Source organism: Giraffa tippelskirchi, chromosome 3 (genome assembly GCF_054371585.1).
Source record: "Giraffa tippelskirchi isolate mGirTip1 chromosome 3, T2T-mGirTip1v1.2.pri, whole genome shotgun sequence".
Taxonomy (NCBI): domain Eukaryota; kingdom Metazoa; phylum Chordata; class Mammalia; order Artiodactyla; family Giraffidae; genus Giraffa; species Giraffa tippelskirchi.
In genome coordinates, this window is record NC_137277.1 from 76,560,314 (window position 1) to 76,576,383 (window position 16,070).

A 16,070-nucleotide genomic window follows, 5' to 3' on the forward strand; every position below is an offset into this window, starting at 1 on the left:
GTTTTAAGGTTATATAGGCAAAAGTTCTAATTTATGTGATGATTTTATAACCCTAAAACATTTAAAGCAATAGGTCAGGCAGTTAAATTCAATTACAGAGTTTGATAGAATCTTGCTACTAGAAATTTTATGTAAGGTTTAGAATTGAAACTTGAAAAGTATACATAGATCTTCATTTATGCATTCATCACCCATTAATTCACTCCCTGAGTCAACTCACTCATGCACTCATTCAGTAAAATGTACTGAACTTCTACCAGGTGGAGAGCCTGCTTTTTAGGTAAATAAAAAGAAGAATCTGAAACCTTAGGAAGTGGATACTTAAAATCTAATAAGAGAATTTGACATTAGCACAAATAATCAGATGAGATACATTTACATATTTGTAATATATGTTACATATTAGTGTATGTAAGCACATATTTATATATGTATGAACACATACAATGTGGTATGCATACAACTTGGTGTCTGACTTGTTTTTGTTACATTTTATTCATTGCTGCTTCATTTTCTTTATATATTATGTTTTACTTGGTAACATGGTGTTTACTGTTTCTTCGTTGCTAGACAACTGTGTTGTTTCTAATTTAGGGCTGCTGTATAGATAACAGTAGGAAATATCTTTTCCATAGATGATATTTTTCTTTCCAACACATTTCCAGAAGTAGGTATGCTGGGTGAAATCTAAATTAAAAGTGGCCAAACCTCCTCTTATTTTTAAGCCTACTCCTCCTAGCACCTCAAATCCCGGAGGTTTTCACCCTCTGGGATCTCCAACTCATTATCCCTTTACATTACCTTCTCTTTGCTCCTCTCGTGTGCTCATGTTTCCCCAACAATCTTTAGATTCATTAGTCCGTTCTCATATTTCTTGCTTGTGTACTCATTGACTCCCTTGTTCTTCTCATAGATACAATTTCAGAAAAATCCTATTTCTGGTTAGTCACACTTTTTGATCATTCATGCCTACACTTATGTAGGTGAGTCTGGCTAGACAAAAACACACTTCTATGCTGACTGCTTTTACTTTAAATGCAGGGCTAGGAACCTCAAATGTATCCTAACTGTCCACAAACACATTCTTGTGTTCCCTGCAACCAAGAATGGCTGTTCTGGACCATCTCCTACCTCCTGAAACCTTAGATGCTTCCTTCCTACTTCTCTGAGCAAATGTGTTACTACCCAGAACCGTCCCCAATCATGTCTACAACCCCATGTGTCTCTCCCCACCCATATTCTGCCTTCCCATCTGTTACAATGAATGAACTGTCAGTGCTACTATCTAAGACCACCCCCTATTCGTGTACTGAAGTGTGATTGTCACTCAAAGACAACATTCCTATAATTATACCTGCTTTAGATTGCATTTCCCCCTTTTCTACCATATAATTATATCAGCATATAAGTATATGGTAGTAATTCCAAGTTGTGTTACCTTTCATCTAAGTCAGTTTTCCCCTTTACAGTAAAACCTTTCAAAAGAGTTGTCTGCACATACTGTTTCTACCCACTCTCCTTCCATTTGTTCTTGCATCCACCTTAGTAATTTTACATATTATTTATTTGCTAAATTGTTTGTCTCCCATTAGAATGAAAACTTTATAAAAGCAGTTACCTTTTTTTTTCATTTGATCATTCTCTCTCTCCAGGGCCTGGGTCATGCCTACAACTTACTTGACATCTACCACTTTTTTTGTTGAATGGATGAATCATTTTTATATTCAAATTGTTGAATCATATTGTGAAATTTTATATTACATAATTTCTGTGAGGGCTATTTTCATTGCACACCTACAGGTATTGAATATTATTTTTAATTCTTTCTAGTTTAGAAAAATAAAATTATACATTTTTGATTACTTATACATTCCACCTTTGATTTTCACGAAGCTAGTGGAGGTGATGGAATTCCAGCTGAGCTATTTCAAATCCTGAAAGATGATGCTGTTAAAGTGCTGCACTTGATATGCCAGCAAATTTGGAAAACTCAGCAGTGGCCACAAGACTGGTAAAGATCAGTTTTCATCCCAATCCCAAAGAAAGGCAATGCCAAAGAATGCTCAAACTACCACACAATTGCACTCATCTCACACTTTAATAAAGTAATGCTCAAAATTCTCCAGCCAGGCTTCAAATCCCTAAGAAGGACAATGCCAAAGAATGTTCAAACTACCATACAACTGCACTCATTTCACAGGCCAGCAACGTCATGCTCAAAAATCTTCCAGCTAGGCTTTAACAGTATATGAACTGAGAACTTCCAGAGGTACAAGCTGGTTTTAGAAAAAGCAGGGGAACCAGAGATCAAATTGCTCACATCCGCTGGATCATACAGAAGGAAGGGAATTCCAGAAAAACATCTCCTTCTGCTTCATTGACTAGGCTAAACCTTTGACTATGGGAATCACAACAAATTGTGGAAAATTTTTAAAGAGATGGGAATTCCAGACCACTTTACCTGCCTCATGAGAAACCGATATGCAGCTCAAGAAGCAACAGTCAGAACCGACATGGAACAACAGACTGGTTTAAAATTGGGAAGGAGTATGAAAGGCAGTACTCTTGCCTGGACAATCCCATGGACAGAGGAGCCTGGTAGGCTGCAGTCCATGGGGTTGCGAAGAGTCGGACATGACTGAGCGACTTCACTTTCACTCTTCACTTTCATGCATTGGAGGAGGAAATGGCAACCCACTCCAGTATTCTTGCCTAGAGAATCTCAGGGACGGGGGAGCCTGGTGGGCTGCCGTCTATGGGGTCACACAGAGTCAGACACGACTGAAGCAACTTAGCAGCAGCAGCAGCATGAAAGGTTGTATATTATCACATTGCTTATTTAACTCTATGCATAATATATCATGGGAAATGCTGGGCTGCATGAAGCACAAGCTGGAATCAAGATTGCTGGGAGAAATATCAGTAACCTCAGATATGCAGATGATACCACCCTAATAGCAGAAAGCGAAGAGGAATTAAAGAGCCTCTTGATGAAGGTGAAAGAGGAGAGTGAAAATGCTGGCTAAAACTCAACATTCAGAATACTAAGATCTTGGCATCTGGTCCCATCACTTCATGGCAAATAGATGGGGAAGCAATGGAAACAGTGATAGACTTTATTTTCTTGGGCTCCAGAATCACTGCGGACAGTGACTGTGGCCATGAAATTAAAAGACACTTGCTCCTTTGAAGAAAAGCTATGACAAACCCAGATGGTGTTTTAAAAAGCTGAGGTATCGTTTTGCTGACAAATGTCCATATAGTCAAAGCTGTGGTTTTTTTCAGTAGTCAAGTACAGATGTGAGAGTTGAACCATAAAGAAGGCTGAGGGCCGAAAAATTGATGCTTTCAAACTGCGGTTCTGAGAAGACTCTTGAGAGTCCCTCGGACAGCAGGAGGATCAAACCAGTCAATCCTAATGGAAATCAACCCTGAATTGAAAGGACTGGTGCTGAAGCTGAAACTCCAATACTTTGGCCACCTGATGTGAAGAGCCAACTCATTGAAAAAGACCCTGATTCTGGGAAATATTGAGGGGAGAAGAAGAAGAGGGGTGACAGAGAATGATATGGTCAATCACTGACTCAATGGATATGAGTTTGAGCAAACTCCAGGAGATAGTGAATGATATGGAAGCCTGACGTGCTGCAGTCCACGAGGTCGCAAAGAGTTGGACGTGACTGAGCAACTGAACGACAACAACAACAACAATTTCTAGTGGAGTATAATAGTAATTGTATCTCATTTTGACTTTAATTTATATTTCTCTAAAGACGTAAGTGTGAACACCTTTTCATGTGCTCATTACTTACTTGTATAGTTTGTTTCATAGAATATCTATTCAAGTTTTTGGCCCATTTTAAAAATTGTATAACTTATTTTGAATTTTAAGAGTTCTTTATATACTTTTGTTGCAAGTCTTTTATCATATCTGATATACAACCTACAAATACATATATTTTTCTCTATTGCTTGTCTTTCATTTTCTTAATGGTATCTTTTGAAGAGCAAAACTTTTTAAATTTACTGAAGCCCAATTCATTATTTTTTTCTCATATAGATTGTGGTTTAAGTATTATATCTAAAAAAAATTTGCCTAATCCAAGGTTACAGGATTTTTCTCCTATTTTCTATTAGATGACTTTGTAGTTTTAGGTCTTACATTTAAGTCTGATATCCTATTTGAGTTAATTGCTATGTATGAGTTGAAGTAAGTGTCTATGTGCATATATTTGCATGTGGATAACCAATTGGCCTGTCAACATTTGTTGAAAAGACCATCTGTTTCCCACTGGTACCTTTATTCAAAATCAATTGATAAAAATGTAAGAATATATTTCTGGTCTCTTAATCCTGTTCTATTTATCTATGTGCTAATTTACACTGTACCAATTGTCTTAATTATTGTAGCTGTATAGTAAGTTTGAAATCACACATATAAACCTTTCAACTTTGTTCTTCTTTTAAAAAATTATTTTGACTATTCTATGTCCTTTGTAATTTCATATCAGTTTTAGAATCAGCTTTCCAATTGCTACAAAGCCTGGTGGGATTCTGATAGGGATTTTATTGCATCTATAAATCCATCCTAGGAAACTACCATGTTAACAACATAGAGTCATCAGCTCATAAACATGAAAGGTTCATTCATTTTTATTTTCTTTAATTTCTCTCAATAATATTTTTGTAGTTATTACTGTACAAATCTATGCTTCTTTTATTAAATTTATCCCTTAGTATTTTATTCTTTTGATGATATTTTGAATGAAATTTATTTTTATTTTGAATAGTTATTATAAAGACCCATGTCCGACTCTTTGTGACGCCATGGACTGTAGCCCTCCAGGTTCCTCTGTCCATGGAATTCTCCAGGCAAGAATACGGGAGTGGGTAGCCATTCCCTATAATTGAATGTTAGCTAAACTTAATGTGGTAATCATTTCACATTAAGTGATGTAAGTTAAACCATTATACTGTACACCTTAAACTTATACAGTGCTGTATATTGATTGTATCTCACTAAAACTGGAAAAAAACATTTATAGGCAGAACAATAAAAAATGGAACATTATAGTAAAAAATATAAATTTTTTAAATAATGCACTTTAATTTTTATATTGATCATATATGCCCCCAACTTGCTGAACTTATTTATTAGCTTCTAGTAGGTTAATTTCAGTAGTTCTTTAGAATTTTCTACATACAGTAACATGTAGGCTGTGAATAAAGGCAGTTTTATTTCTTTCTAATTTGTATGCTTATAATTGCTTTTAGTTGCCTTATTGCCCTGGGTCAGTCTTCCAGTATAATGATGAACAGAGTGATGAGCACTGATGTCCTTGCCTATCTTAGGTGGAGAACATTCAGTGTTTCTCTTTTCAACTAAAGATGCCTTTTAAGTTGATGTTTGTTTTCATGCCTTGTTTGTGAATATTTTATAATGAATATGTATTACATTTTGTGAAACTTTTCTTGCATCTATTGGAATGATGCTATGCTTTTGTCCTTTATTCTATTAATATGGTATATAATATTAATTAATTTCCACATTTTAAACCAATCCTTCATTTCTAGAATAAATTCCACTTGGATATTTGGTATGATTCTTTGATATATTGTTGGTTTGTTCTTATTTTGTTAAGGACTTTCTTGTAAGTGTTCCTGAGGGATATTGCTTTGTAATTTTCTTTTCTTGTGATGTTTTATCTAACTTTGGATTTATAGAATAAGCTGGAAAATGTTCTTCCAGATGCTATCAGATGAAAGAATATTATTTCTTTAAAAAAAAAGTTCTAGAATTTACTAGAGAAACCATCTGGGCCTGAGTTTTCCTTTTTGGAAAGATTTTTAGTTACTTACTCAATGTCTTGGGTTTCCCTTGTGGTTCAGCTCTTAAAGAATCTGCCCGCAATGTGGGAGACCCTGGGTTCGATCCCTGGGTTGGGAAAATACCCTGGAGAAGGAAAAGGCTACCCACTCCAGTATTCTGGCCTGGAGAATTCCATGGACTGTATAGTCCATGGGGTTGCAAAGAGTAGGACACGGCTGAGCTACTTTCACTTCACTTCACTTCATTCAATGTCTTAACTTGTTACAGATTAATTCAGAATTCCTGTTTCTTCATTAGTCAGTTCTGATGGCTTATATCACGCTAAGAATTGTCCATTTTATCTAAGTTGTCTAATTTTTATTGTAGAGTTGTTCAAATTATTCCCTCATTGTCCTTTAATTTCTGAAGGGTTGATAGTGATGTTTATGTTTTTATCCTTAATTTTAGTGATTTGTGTCTTGTCTCTTTCTGGGTAATCCAGCTATACAAAAACCAGTTTTGTTCATCTTTTCAAAGAGCCAACTTTTGATTTCATTGATTTTTCTCTATTGTTTTATGTTATTTATATCATGCATTTCTGAATTGTTATTATTTTGCCTTTTGCTTGCTTAGGATGTAATTTAGTTTTCTTTTTTTAGGCTATTAAAGTGGAAACTTGGATTATTTTTTGAAACCTTAATTTTTTTCCAATATAAACATTTAGAGATATACATTTCCTTTTTAACACTGATTTAGATGTGTCCCATACAACTTGATAAGCTGTATTTTCATTTGTTAAGTTCCAAGTGTGTCCTAATTTCCATTGCAATTACATCTATCCATGAGTTATTTAGAGTATGTTATTTTTTTATATATTTGTGAATTTTCTCAAATTTTTTTCTGTTGTTGATTTATAATTTAGTATAGATGCAGTTGGTAGGAAACCATACTTGAGTGATTCCAATTATTTAAAATTTATTGAGACATATTTTATGGGCTAGCATATGGTCAATTCTGGAGAATATTTGTGCACTATAAAGGAAAGTATATTCTGTTGTTTTGGGGTGGCATGTTCTTTAAATGTCAGGTCTAATTGATTGATTGTATTTTTCAAGTCTTCTATATCCCTGTGTATTTTCTGTTTAGTTTTCTATCAACTTTTGAAAGTGCAGTGTTGAAATATATAACTCTATTTGTTTAATTTTCCATTTTCTTTTTAATGTGGTCAGTTTTGCTTCAGGTATTTGGCACCTCTCTTTGGTATACATTTCTAAGTACTTTATTTTCCTGATGTATTATGAATGCTCTTCTTTGTCTATGGTTACATTTCTTGTCTCAAAGTTTGTATTGTATAATATAATAATAGAGCCAGGTTACCACTCTTATGATTGCATGGCATATCTTTTTCCAGTGGTAAACAATCCACTTGCCAATGCAGGAGATACAAGAAAAGCAGGTTCAATCCCTGGGTGGGGAAGATCCCCTGGAGTAGGAAATGGCAACCCACTTCAGTATCCTTGCCTGGAAAATACCATGAACAGAGAAGCCTGGAAGGCAACATACAATTCATGGACTTGCAAAGAGTTGGACAAGACTGAGAGACTAAGCGTGCATGCACACATCCATTTTCAATTTATATCTTTTGTGTCTAAAGCATGTCTCTTATAGATAGCATATAGTTGCATCTTGCCTTTTGGTGTAGTCTGACAATCTCTACCTTTGGAATTTTAAATCAAATCACCTTTAATGGAATTAATATTGTTGGATTAATGTCTCTTATTTTGCAGTTTATTTTCTCTAAATCATATTCCTTTTGCCCTCCATGTTTTTGTTGTTGTTCAATCTCCAAGTCATGTCCAACTCTTTGTGACCCCTGGACTGCAGCACACCAGTTTCCTCTGTCCTCCACTATCTCCCAGAGTTTGCTCAGATTCATGTCCATTTAGTTGCTGATGCTATCTAACCATTTCATCTTTCCCTCCCCTTCTCCTTTTGCCTCAGTCTTTCCCAGAATCAGATTCCAATGAGTCAGCTCTTTGCATCAGTCAAAGTATTGAGTTTCAGCTTCAGCATCAGTACTTCCAATGAATATTCAGGATTGATTTCCTTTCAGTTCAGTTCAGTTCAGTCGCTCAGTCGTGTCTGACTCTTTGTGACTCCATGAATCGCAGCACGCCAGGCCTTCCTGTCCATCACCAATTCCCAGAGTTTACCCAAACTCATGTCCATCGAGTCAGTGATGCCATCCAACCATGTCATCCTCTGTCGTCCCCTTCTCCTCCTGCCCCCAATCCTTACCAGCATTAGGGTCTTTTCCAATGAGTCAACTCTTCGCATGAGGTGGTCAAAATATTGGAGTTTCATCTTCAACATCAGTCCTTCCAGTGAATACTCAGGACTGATCTCCTTTAGGATGGACTGGTTGGATCTCCTTGCAGTCCAAGGGACTCACAAGAGTCTTCTCCAACACCACAGTTCAAAAGCATCAATTCTTCGGTGCTCAGCTTTCTTCACCATCCAATTCTCACATCCATACATGACCACTGGAAAAACCATAGCCTTGACTAGACGAACCTTTGTTGGCAAAGTAATGTCTCTGCTTTTAAATATGCTATCTAGGTTGGTCATAACCTTCCTTCCAAGGAGTAAGCATCTTTTAATTTCATGGCTGCAATCATCATCAGCAGTGATTTTGGAGCCCCCCAAAATAAAATCAACCACTGTTTCCACTGTTTCCCCATCTATTTCCCATGACGTGATGGGACCAGATGCCATGATCTTAGTTTTCTGAACGTTGAGCTTTAAGCCAACTTTTTCACTCTCCTCTTTCACTTTCATCAAGAGGCTCTTTAGTTCTTCTTCACTTTCTGTCATAAGGGTGGTGTCATCTGCGTATCTGAGTTTAATGATATTTCTCCCAGCAATCTTGATTCCAGCTTGTGTTTCTTCCAGCCCAGCGTTTCTCATGATGTACTCTGCTTATAAGTTAAATAAGCAGGGTGACAATATACCGCCTTGACGTACTCCTTTTCCTATTTGGAACCCGTCTATTGTTCCATGTCCAGATCTATCTGTTGCTTCCTGACCTGCATACAGATTTCTCAAGAGACAGGTCAGATGGTCTGGTATTCCCATCTCTTTCAGAATTTTCCACAGTTTATTGTGATCCACACAGTCAAAGGCTTTGGCATAGTCAATAAAACAGGAATAGATGTTTTTCTGGAACTCTCTTGCTTTTTTGATGATCCAGCAGATGTTGGCAATTTGATCTCTGGTTCCTCTGCCTTTTCTAAAACCAGCTTGAACATCTGGAAGTTCACGGTTCACGTATTGCTGAAGCCTGGCTTGGAGAATTTTGAGCGTTACTTTACTAGCGTGTGAGATGAGTGCAATTGTGCGGTAGTCTGAGCAGTCTTTGGCATTGCCTTTCTTTGGGATTGGAGTGAAAACTGACCTTTTCCCGTCCCGTAACCACTGCCGAGTTTTCCAGATTTGCTGGCATATTGAGTGCAGCACTTTCACAGCATCATCTTTGAGGATTTGAAATAGCTCAGCTGGAATTCCATCACCTCCACTAGCTTTGTTCATAGTGATGTTTTCTAAGGCCCACTTGACTTCACATTCCAGGATGTCTGGCTCTAGATGAGTGATCACACCGTCGTGATTATCTGGGTCGTGAAGATCTTTTTTGTACAGTTCTCCTGTGTATTCTTGCCACCTCTTCTTAATATCTTCTGCTTCTGTTAGGTCCATACCATTTCTGTCCTTTATCGAGCCCATCTTTGCATGTAATGTTCCCTTGGTATCTCTAATTTTTCTGAAGAGATGTCTAGTCTTTCCCAATCTGTTGTTTTCCTCTATCTCTTTGCATTGATTGCTGAGGAAGACTTTCTTATCTCTCCTTGCTATTCTTTGGAACTCTGAATTCAGATGGGAATATCTTTCCTTTTCTCCTTTGCTTTTTGCTTCTCTTCTTTTCCCAGCTATTTGTAAGGCCTCCTCAGACAGCTATTTTGCTTTTTTGCATTTCTTTTTCTTGGGGATGGTCTTGATCTCTGTCTCCTGTACAATGTCACAAACCTCCGTCCATAGTTCATCAGGCACTCTATCAGATCTAGTCCCTTAAGTCTATTTGTCACTTCCACTGTATTTCCTTTGGGATTGACTAATTTGATTATCTTTCAGTCCAAGAGGCTCTCCAAAGTCTTCACCAGCACCACAGTTCAAAAGCATTAATTCTTTGGTGGTCAGTCTTCTTTATGGTCCACTCTCACATCCATACATGAGTACTGGAAAAACCATAGTTTTGACTACATAGACCTTTTTTGGCAAATGATGTCTCTGTTTTTTAATATTCTGCCTAGGTTTGTCATAGCTTTCCTTCCAAGGAGCAAGCGTCTTTTGATTTCATGACTGCAGTCAACATGCACCGTGATTTTGGAGCCCAAGAAAATCAAATCTGTCACTGTTTCCACTTTTTTTTCTTCTATTTGCCATGAAGTGATGGGACCAGTTGCCATGATCTTAGTTTTCTGAATGTTGAGTTTCAAGCCAGCTTTTTCACTCTCCTCTTTCACCTTCATCAAGAGGCTCTTTAATTCCTCTTCACTTTCTGTTATTATAGTGGTGTCATCTGTGTATCTGACTTTGTTGATATTTCTCCCAGCAAACTTGATTCCGGCTTTTGATTCATCCAGCCCAGCACTTTGCATGATGTACTCTGCTCAAATAAGCAGGTTGACAATAAACAGCCTTGATGTACTCCTTTCACAATTTGTAACCAGTCTGCTGTTCCATGACTGATTCTAACTGTTGCTTCTTGACCTGCATACACGTTTCTCAGGAGACAGATAAGGTGATCTGGTACTCCCATCTGTTTAAGAATTTTCCACGGGTTGTCGTGATCCACCCAGTCAAAGGCTTTAGCATAGTCAGTGACGCAGAAGTAGATGTTTTTTGGAATTCCCTTGCTTTCTCTATGATACAACGAGTGTTTGCATTTTGATCTCTGGTTCTTCTGCCTTTTCTAAACCCAGGTTGTACATCTGGACATTCTCAGTTCATGTACTCCTGAAGCCTCACTTGATGGATTTTGAGCATAACCTTGCTAGCATGTGAAATGAGCACAATTGTATGGTAGTTTGAACATTCTTTGGCTTTGTCCTTCTTTGCCCTCCATATTCTGCTCCAGATCAACTTTAGGCACCTCCAGCAATGAAGCTCCTGGTTTTTAAGGCCAGCATCACTGTAGTGAAACTATTATGTTGATCCAGTTAAAGTGGTAGATGGAGAGTAGCTCTAGGTTAGAATGCCATAGACTTTCAGCTTTAACTGATGGCCAGAGTTTTTGGTGAACGTATGCTTTTAAATTTGAGTAATTTTTTGCCTTTGGTTGATTTCTACAGTTCTGACAGTAGATTGTTTTTGACAGTATTTCACCAGTTGCATAACTTTTGTTTTTATGGAGAGTATTTTTATTCTTTCACTCCTCCATAACCAGAATTCCCCAACATTTTAGATCTCATGAAACATTTTGATGAAATATGTGGGCCTTATTTTTTCCAACAAATAAAATGCAGTAACTTTAAAAACCTATATTTATATTCTTTTCTCTTATAATTGATTAGATTATTAAAGTTAAGATAAAGTTCTTGGGAAATAAAAGTTATCCTTATCCTCAATATTGATGTGTTGTTTGATCTTATAGCAGTCTAAAGAAAAGTAGAAGACCTAAAAGCTATATAAATTTTCTAAAACTTAAAAGTTATTTTTTAAATTCATCCTTCCTACAGTTATTACAAAGAAAGTTTATTTTGTTAGTGTGCTTATATTTTCGGTTTTGTCAGATTCTCAATTGTAATTAAAGGTATACAAAGTGTTAATAACAAAGTGAAGTGATATGTAAAAATTCTACTTTGTTACTAATATGTAACAGAAGCAAGGAAAAGGCAGAGACTCGTCACATTGGCTTTTAGTTAAATCTCTGGTCTATGCTTTTAGATTTTTGTCCCTGCAGAGCAGAGGGCTCATGGCCCCCTGTGTGTGCTTTGTTACATAGGGTTGATCAGAAGGAGAATGTCTCATATGACTAATAGGAGATATCTCTTTGGTGGGTAAGAGCATTAATTTTAGAATCAGGCAGACATGGATCTGCTCTGCCCATTGGTAGGGTTGGGTGACCAAGCAAAAATAATTTATCCCTATTCTTAGTTTCTTTATCTATCAGTTGGGTTGCTAATCACAGGGTTTTCATAAATAATATATACAATAACATATTCCAAGCACTTAAAACAGCACTTGAAAATTAGTAAACTTTTGATAAATGCTTGTTATTGTTGATTGATTTTTTTTTTCATAGTGAAAACTTTTATATTTGGAATTAGCCAGCTGGACTCAGTTTCGATGATCCCAATTTTGTTGGCAACATCCAAAGCATCATAGTCAGGAGCCAGTCAAACATATGCCTTCTTCTCTCCATCGGGCCTGATCAGAGTATTGACCTTAGCCACGTCAGTGTCACAGAGCTTCTTCACAGCCTGTTTAATTTGGTGCTTGTTAGCCTTGACATCCACAAGGAATACCCGTGTGTTGTTGTCTTCTATTTTCTTCGTGGCTGACTCGGTGGTGAGGGGGAATTTGATGATGGCATAGTGGTCAGGTTTGTTTCTCCTAGGGGCGCTCTTCCGAGGATATTTGGGCTGCCTCCTGAGCCGCAGTGTTTTGGGCCGCCTGAAGGTGGGTGACGTCTGGATGTTCTTTTTCTTGTGGCTGTGGACATCTTTCAACCCTGCTTTCTTGGCCTTTAAAGCCTTTGCTTTGGCTTCAGCTTTAGGAGCGGCAGGGGCTTCCTTTTTCGCCTTTGGCGCCATCTTCATGAAAAGGCTGTTGATTGATTTTTAAGTTAATACAAGAGATATTTAGTGAGTACCTACTATATGCCAAATACTGCACTAAATGTTGGAATTATGAACAGTAATATTTGTTGGGAACAAAAAGCTATTAAAAGCAGTAAACACACATTTTGGCTTTCATGGAGCTTATAGACTAGTGGAAAATTCTAGATAGATAGATATACACATAAATGTATAAATATATGAAAGGCCATTAGTGCTATTATCTTTTTAATAATAAGGGATATGTACAATATTTCTTGAGGTATAAACATACATTTTTTCCTATAATTGTACCTGGTTATATTATTAAACATCTCTCTTCCACACAAAATAGTGGCCCCCTTAATAAAATATCAGGGGCATTAGAAAACTTCTCAATCTCTTTTGGTTATTAAATTAATGCCTTTTGTTTCATTAAGACTTGGTCCTGTTCATTTTAAACTGTCAGTCTTATATTCAACTTAAGACTCTTCTCATCCCTTCCTTAACCCTAAGTGGAAGAGTAGAAGGAATGGCTCTTTCTATTCAGACAACTTGCTTGCCCCACCTTCCTCCTTGGCACCAGATGCTCTGATATTGAACCTGGGGAAAGAGCAGGACAGGCCAAGGGTCCTCAAGGTACTGCAAAGTACAGGTGATAGCTCTAGCAGAGAAGGAGGGGAGGGTATATCCTTTCCACGAATGCAGCAGCCTTTCCTTAAAAGTGACCTCCTTCCCATCAATCATTCCTTTATAACATTCTTCTATATCAGGAGACATTTGTGTGTGTATATCAGTATTTCTAGTTCTGTTAACCAGTCCTTTTTAAGAAATCCCTTCAGGTAGGTGGTTATCTGTAACAGGTGAAGCTCTCTTACCTTTGAAAATGATCCTTGTAATTGGTGCTTTTGCTCTTAGCTATGGACTTTAGTCATCATGTACAGCTTTCAGCATGTGGCACCACTCTGTTCCTAGCTATTAAATAAAATAAATGTTACTTGACCATACAGTACACATGTTGGTAGTAGATTTTTGCCATTGGGAAGGAATATGATATTGGATTCTCTTTTATAGAAAAATTACTATTTTTTTAAATAAATGAACTTTTCTTTTTCCTAGCTGCCATATATGTAAATACTATTGATGATCTAACTGGTGACAGTCTATTTATCTTGTTGTTGTTATTCTTGAACATAATGGTGCTGAATATGTAATTGCAAAAATTCTTTGTAATTAAAAGGAGAAGATAATTTACACCATGATTTTTAAGAAGTTCTCTTCTTCATAAGAAGCAGATGTGGTAGAATAATTTTTACCAGGTTACCAATGACAATAGGACAGAATTTATATCTATTAACTCTGTTAATATCCTATAGAAATTTACATTGCCTGTCTTCCCTGTATACATAAAGGAACCAAATGATTTTGCAATAAAAGCCTTTTACAAGGATGTTATGATAATGTAATAAGTAAAAACCAGAAATTGTGATGCAAGATATGATACATATGAAAAAAAGTGAAAGTGAAATTTTGTTCTGTCAGAAGAAAAAGAGTTTCCCTGGTGGATCAGCTGGTAAAGAATCCGCTTGCAATTTGGGAGACCTGGGTTCAATCCGTGGATTGAGAAGATCCCCTGGAGAAAAGAATGGCTACCCACTCCAGTATTTTGGCCTGGAGAATTCCATGGACTGTATAGTCCACGGGGTCACAAAGAGTTGGACACGACTGAGTGATTTTCACTTTCACTTTCATGATATATATATATATATTTCTATAACATTTCTAAGACACTATGTATACTTTATTATGTGTTCAATATTTATTTAATAAATGCAGAGTACAATAAAAACTGAGATGCGTCGTATATTTATCTTTTCTTTAAACTCTTTTATAGTATTTAGTGTTGTGCCAGTTGCACTTTATGCATTTTCATCTTTTGAGACTAGATATAAGTCAGTTATAGGTCCTAAGCTTGCCGGTGTTTCTTTATTTCTTTTCCTGTTTTTTTTTTTTTTCATGAAGAAAAGGACAAAATTACATCTGCAAACTTGACACTAATGATTTTGTAAATTAGAAGTTAAATTAGGGCTTTCACATTTCATTAAAACTTGTAAAATCCAAGTGTTTCTAAGAATTATTGTAAGTGTGAGTGTGGTAAGCTGTCAACTTAACTATCTTTTGGATGAACTTTCAAGTGGGAGTAAATGTAAAGACAGGCATATTGCTTTCATGTATTCTTGAGGTTGCCTACAACTGCTGATTTTTATAAAAGTGAAGTTTGCTTTCCATGCTTTGGGTTTCTAAGAAAATTCTAACACCTCCTACATAGATTGTCCTATAAACATGTTCTGAAAGGATTATCTTTTGCTAGAATTAACATTGAAGTCCTTTTGAAGTACTTTAGGCTTTCATCATTTATCCTCATTTCTAACTAAATGGGATCAATAGGAAGTGACATATTTGTGTGGTTTCAGTAACTTCAAGTTAAAGGAAGCATCATCAATCAAATCCAATGTGTTTTGGCATAAAATGGTATATATTTTCTGTTATAAAATAATACAACAGGAAAGGAGTCATTTATCAGACATTGTGACATTATATTTTTAGTTTGGACAAGAAAGTGTTTTAATAGTCAAGTCATCAAAGGCAAGAACAGAGGCATTCCCCACAGTTTAAGATCCCACATGATGCCATGAAGATCCCATGGGCCAGAACTAAGACTTGACACAGCCAAATAGATAACATTAAAAAAGAGAATGCTCCTAAAATGGGAAGACACAGCCAAATAGATAACATTAAAAAAGAGAATGCTCCTAAAATGGGAATTGTGTATGTGTGGCCTGCATGGATTTCTCTGCCTAGGTCAGACATTGTTCATCTATCATAGCACCCCTTCCCAGTGAGTCTGGACAAGTCCCTCAACACAGGGCTCCAGGTCTACTGCTAGTCTGCCAGAAATAGGAAGAACTTGTGTGTGTTTGTGTGTGTGTGTAACAGGAGTAACCAACTGAGTACTCATTAGCGCCTAATGGATATTTGCTTCATAAATGAACTGAACAAGATTGTCCAGAATTCATAAAATTTTCTTGGTGTTTTGTGAGTTGTGGCAAATACAGCCCAACAAAGAAATTTATCTTTGGAATTATTTTCAAACTTCCAGTCAAAAGAAATACTTGTCAAGAAAAACACACAGAAAAATTTAGTGATGGATCCCTTATTTGTTTATATTGGTTTGAACAGCTTCCTTTCAAGATTAATGTCAACCCAACCAGCAGATGCTCTTTTGCTCCTCTAACACGGAAGAGAATCTGTCTTTTATCATGGCAAGAATATTGAGGCAGATTCCATGACTTCTGCGCAACAAAACCTCCCCCTTTTCTCATATGTAC

At 36.6% G+C, this 16,070-nt stretch overlaps 1 protein-coding gene and 1 pseudogene across 6 annotated transcripts in view; one reads left to right on the plus strand and one right to left on the minus strand.

Moving 5' to 3' along the window:
* The window catches only part of PDE1A (phosphodiesterase 1A), a 479,731-nt gene that overhangs the window by 118,198 nt on the left and 345,463 nt on the right, over positions 1-16,070 (plus strand). The window lies entirely within an intron of this gene.
* Positions 12,262-12,684, minus strand: LOC145540845 (large ribosomal subunit protein uL23 pseudogene; annotated as a pseudogene).